Here is a 6,642-nt window from a genome sequence, read left to right on the forward strand (position 1 = left end):
AATGATATTTTAACACCAGATTTGTATTCAGCATGAAAATTACTTCTCATAATGAGGTTTTAAAAGAAATGTATTTTCTGAGGAAAATGCCAGAAATTGAAGGTATTTTATGGTATCAAAAACTTTTTGTTTTAAGATTGAAAGATAAGATATTCAAGATATTCAGACACTTCTATACTTGAAATAATCATGAAAAATATATCATAATGCTATTAGTTACCGATACATACTTGATAAATAGGATGCAAAGTAACTGAAATATTTTAAAATTGACTTCATTTAACAGGGTATTTCTTAGCTCCAAAACTTTTTGTTTCAAAATTGAAAGATAAGATGTTCAAACACTTCTATACTTGAAATAATGTTGAAAAATATATCATAATGCTATCAGTTACCGATACATACTTGGTAAATAGGATGCAAAGTAATAGAAATATTTTAAAATTGACTTCATTTAACAGTTTAATTGAGTGTCATTAAGAGGACTAAACAGTATTTTAACACCAGATTTGCATTCAGAATGAAAAATATGTCTTATAATATAAAGTTACTGATACAGTTAATTGGTATGATAAGATGGTATTGATCATCATAGTTTTTAAGTCAGCAATTGTACTTTCAGCATAACTGATAAATCATTTGCTTTAGAAAGTAAACCGCTGCAAAACAATACAGTCAGAAATGATGACTTGCCTGATGATAATCATGGAGGTTGCGCATGAATAGCTTGGCATCAGTTGCTCAGAGCTGTAATTTTTTTATAGATTGTTGTAGAAAAAAAAATTGTTTTAAGAGGGTCACTAAGGAAGTAGACATCCTTCATATGAAAGTTTGTTGTCCCTAGGAGAATCTAATGCAGGACGCAGAATTACTGCTTTTGCTTATAGTGATTGGAGAGACTCAATACTGCATTGTTTACTTCTTCATAAAGAATGAGAGAGACTGGACAGTGTTGCTTGTATAGTACTTGCATTGAATTTGGATTTGAGTGAATGAGGAATATGATGCAACAGCTCTACTCATCCTTGCAGTGAATGTGGAAGGGGACTCAATAATGCTGTTTGTACTTACAGTGAATATGGAGCTGAACTCAATAATGCTGCATGTACTGAAATTGAATGTGGAACTGGACTCAATAATGCTGCATGTACTTACAGTTATTGTGCAACTGGACTTAATAATGGTGTTTGTACTTACAGTGAATAGGGTACTGGTCACAACAATTCTTATTGTAGCTATGATGAACAGTGGTGCTTCTCATTGTAAAGAATGTCAGAATGGACATGATAGTGTTGCTTGTACTTCAGATGAATGAAAAACAGAATGCAGGAATGACATTTGCCCTTACATTAAATGAGGGACTGGACTTAGTTGTGTTGTATGTAATTCCAGTGAATGAGATACTGGATTTAACAGACGATTGTGTTTAAAGTGAATGAAGGACTAGACTGAAGTGTTCTTTGTGCTTACAATGATTGAAGGACTGGACTTGATAATGTTTTTTGTGCATACAGTGAATGAGGGCCTGGACTTAATGTATATGCTTATAGTGGATAAGGGACTGGACTTACTGATGTCGTTTGCCCTTACAGGGAATGAGGGACTGGACTTAACATTTTTGTTTACAGTGAATGAGGAGTGGGACTTAACATTGATGTTTGTGTTTACATTGAATGAGACCAGTGTAAGATTAATAAATGTTTTAGCATGAATGACCATTTGCAAGTCTGAACTTTGTCTCATTTATAGGATATTTCTGTGTATTTATATTTGCAAATTAACATCCTCTGGCATAAAAAGTTCCAGAAACTGAGTGCTTTCATACACATTTTGGGATTATTATACTTATATGCATCAAAGCAGTAGAGAGTGAGAGAGGAATGTGCAGGGGCTGAAAAAGAGGGCAAGTGAAAGATAAGTTGAGATAGTGTTGGGAAACTTCAAGGTGGACTAGAAAATTTTTGGAACGAGTTGAATAGTGTGAAGAGAATAAGTGGGTGCATGAGTGAGGGGAGCAGACAAAGAAGTTTTAACAGGCATGTAAGAGAAAAAGACAAAACAAACAGACTGACCCTGTTAAAGCAGTGGGATACATCGAAATATCCCATCATCACTTATGAAAAAAGAAAAAAATCTTTTTTTATATAAATTGATAGATTGGCATGCAAAAGTTAAACAAGACACACAGTAAGTTGGCCTTGTGGAATGATGAGTGAGTAGGAAGAGGAAGTGTGGCTGACACACATTTCACAGTGTGAGATAAGAGGGATAGATATGGAGGTTTTGTTTCCTTCTTTCCCCATAGGATCTGGGGTTACCCAATACACTCTCTGAAAATGAGTGCTAGAAGGGAGATTAGAGGGAAGGACATGGAGGTTCATTGTATTTGTTTTTCCTGAACTTGATAATGCACTCTACTGCTATTTCTTACACAGATATAGCTTTGGAGGAAAATAAAATGTATACATGTAGAAATTTTACACTATGTACCACTATAAAAAATACATTATGGTCCAGATATGATTGGAAATATATAGCACTCTTTATTATCATCAGTCTTTTAAAGTTCTCCATCATCTCAAGATTACATCCATGAACATTCAGCAGCACAGCTGTTGCACATGACCATACAAAAGCCAAGTATAATGGTAGTGGAGATGCAGGTGGCAGGGTCCATTGCTGATCTCCTTCCTCCTTAGTTCCTCTAAAATTACTCTGGTCACTTATTTCTTCATGTCTCACCTGTTATTCTAAATATAGGGATGGGAGTATGGTTGGACACCCTCCCCTCCATGTATTTCAAATTTTAAAAATGGGAACAGAAGTAGCCAACCAAGAAGTAATCCTTGAAGGTTCAGGCTGGGGTGTATGAAACTGCATAGAAGAAACTAGGATGAAATGAAGGGGGTCATAGATAATGTGCAAAGGACCTTGAATATTCTGGCACTGAATGAAACCAAGCTCAAGGGGAAGGGGGAAGATTGGTTTGAGAATGTCTGAGGGGTAAAAATTGGGATTTAATTTGAGAATGAGAGCAAAGCATTTGGGTTGCACATCCATTAAAGGAGAGTTATGAATGTCATAAGAATGTAGGGAAGTGAGTTCCAGACTGAGGTGGGTGAGAATAAAAGTAGATTATGAGAAGTGGGTGACTGTCAGTGCCTTTGCACCTGGTGGCGAGAGGAGTGAGGAAAAGAGGCAAGTCTTATGGGAAAAGCAGGGTGAATGCTTCAGTAAATTTAGGGCAAGTGGTTGAGTATTAGTGGTGAGAAATTTGGATGTAAGAGTTGGTGATGAGGCAGTGAGGGTATACTTGGAGGGCATAGGGGTTACATTCCTTGGGGAGTTTTCAACCTGATTTTCATGCAGAAATGAATAGAATGTCAAGAGATGTGCAGTATTGATGTATAGTATTGATCTAAGTGTTCAATACGAAAGAAATGGCCCAACCCACCCCCATACACATGTATATACATACGTCCACACACGCAAATATACATACCTACACAGCTTTCCATGGTTTACCCCAGACGCTTCACATGCCTTGATTCAATCCACTGACAGCACGTCAACCCCGGTATACCACATCGCTCCAATTCACTCTATTCCTTGCCCTCCTTTCACCCTCCTGCATGTTCAGGCCCCGATCACACAAAATCTTTTTCACTCCATCTTTCCACCTCCAATTTGGTCTCCCTCTTCTCCTCGTTCCCTCCACCTCCGACACATATATCCTCTTGGTCAATCTTTCCTCACTCATTCTCTCCATGTGACCAAACCATTTCAAAACACCCTCTTCTGCTCTCTCAACCACGCTCTTTTTATTTCCACACATCTCTCTTACCCTTACGTTACTTACTCGATCAAACCACCTCACACCACACATTGTCCTCAAACGTCTCATTTCCAGCACATCCATCCTCCTGCGCACAACTCTATCCATAGTCCACGCCTCGCAACCATACAACATTGTTGGAACCACTATTCCTTCAAACATACCCATTTTTGCTTTCCGAGATAATGTTCTCGACTTCCACACATTCTTCAAGGCTCCCAGAATTTTCGCCCCCTCCCCCACCCTATGATCCACTTCCGCTTCTATGTTTCCATCCGCTGCCAGATCCACTCCCAGATATCTAAAACACTTCACTTCCTCCAGTTTTTCTCCATTCAAACTCACCTCCCAATTGATTTGACCCTCAACCCTACTGTACCTAATAACCTTGCTCTTATTCACATTTACTCTTAACTTTCTTCTTTCACACACTTTACCAAACTCAGTCACCAGCTTCTGCAGTTTCTCACATGAATCAGCCACCAGCGCTGTATCATCAGCGAACAACAACTGACTCACTTCCCAAGCTCTCTCATCCCCAACAGACTTCATACTTGCCCCTCTTTCCAAAACTCTTGCATTCACCTCCCTAACAACCCCATCCATAAACAAATTAAACAACCATGGAGACATCACACACCCCTGCCGCAAACCTACATTCACTGAGAACCAATCACTTTCCTCTCTTCCTACACGTACACATGCCTTACATATATATTTTTTTCTTTTTTTTTTATACTTTGTCGCTGTCTCCCGCGTTTGCGAGGTAGCGCAAGGAAACAGATGAAAGAAATGGCCCAACCCCCCCCCCCATACACGTATATACATACGTCCACACACGCAAATATACATACCTACACAGCTTTCCATGGTTTACCCCAGACGCTTCACATGCCTTGATTCAATCCACTGACAGCACGTCAACCCCGGTATACCACATCGCTCCAATTCACTCTATTCCTTGCCCTCCTTTCACCCTCCTGCATGTTCAGGCCCCGATCACACAAAATCTTTTTCACTCCATCTTTCCACCTCCAATTTGGTCTCCCTCTTCTCCTCGTTCCCTCCACCTCCGACACATATATCCTCTTGGTCAATCTTTCCTCATTCATTCTCTCCATGTGCCCAAACCACTTCAAAACACCCTCTTCTGCTCTCTCAACCACGCTCTTTTTATTTCCACACATCTCTCTTACCCTTACGTTACTCACTCGATCAATCCACCTCACACTACACATTGTCCTCAAACATCTCATTTCCAGCACATCCATCCTCCTGCGCACAACTCTATCCATAGCCCACGCCTCGCAACCATACAACATTGTTGGAACCACTATTCCTTCAAACATACCCATTTTTGCTTTCCGAGATAATGTTCTCGACTTCCACACATTCTTCAAGGCCCCCAGAATTTTCGCCCCCTTCCCCACCCTATGATCCACTTCTGCTTCCATGGTTCCATCCACTGCCAGATCCACTCCCAGATATCTAAAACACTTCACTTCCTCCAGTTTTTCTCCATTCAAACTCACCTCCCAATTGACTTGACCCTCAACCCTACTGTACCTAATAACCTTGCTCTTATTCACATTTACTCTTAACTTTCTTCTTCCACACACTTTACCAAACTCAGTCACCAGCTTCTGCAGTTTCTCACATGAATCAGCCACCAGCGCTGTATCATCAGCGAACAACAACTGACTCACTTCCCAAGCTCTCTCATCCCCAACAGACTTCATACTTGCCCCTCTTTCCAAAACTCTTGCATTTACCTCCCTAACAACCCCATCCATAAACAAATTAAACAACCATGGAGACATCACACACCCCTGCCGCAAACCTACATTCACTGAGAACCAATCACTTTCCTCTCTTCCTACACGTACACATGCCTTACATCCTCGATAAAAACTTTTCACTGCTTCTAACAACTTTCCTCCCACACCATATATTCTTAATACCTTCCACAGAGCATCTCTATCAACTCTATCATATGCCTTCTCCAGATCCATAAATGCCACATACAAATCCATTTGCTTTTCTAAGTATTTCTCACATACATTCTTCAAAGCAAACACCTGATCCACACATCCTCTATTTAGATATATATGCTGTTTTGGATAAGACAAAATGTAGCAAAGTGTGTAAAAGGGGATGGTATTGCAGTTGAATCTCTTAAGAAAGGAGGTTTAATGTGTTGTTGACTGGTTGTTTCGGACTTTCAATGTAAGTATGGATCATGGTGGGGGTCAAGAAAAATAGAACAGTGAAACAAGCAAAAACTAGTGAGTGATACATGCTTGCTTTGCCATCAGAGCAAAATCTCGTCATAGTTAAGTCTTTGTAAGTTGGTATTATTACTAATATTGCTTCTTTCCCATTTGTTGAGAACAAATATGACATAGGATGTATGGCACAAATACTGAATACAAAATTGTGTTCTGGAAAGCTTTGTATTTAGGGGAGTTGTTATCGATGCTGTCACCAGTGGTAGAGTTGACACCTTACTCCCATCAGGTAAGTACATTTGCTGGGGCATCATCTATGAAGACCAAGAAGTATAACGATCCCATCTTCATACTTCATAAGATGCATCATGCAAGTGACTCCTCTAGATCCTAAGCTTCAGGGGAGGGAACATTTTGTGGCACTGGAGCCTCAGAGAGGGGAGGATGAAATTTGTTTGTGACACTTGAACCTTAGGAGGAAACATGGATGGGGGTAGAACCTAATCTTAGGGAGGAAAGTTTGTAGTGACACTTGAGCCTCAGGGAGGGAAGATGCAGGGCGTGGAAGCTAAATATCAG

This window comes from Panulirus ornatus, chromosome 31 (assembly GCF_036320965.1).
Source record: "Panulirus ornatus isolate Po-2019 chromosome 31, ASM3632096v1, whole genome shotgun sequence".
Taxonomy (NCBI): Eukaryota; Metazoa; Arthropoda; class Malacostraca; order Decapoda; family Palinuridae; genus Panulirus; species Panulirus ornatus.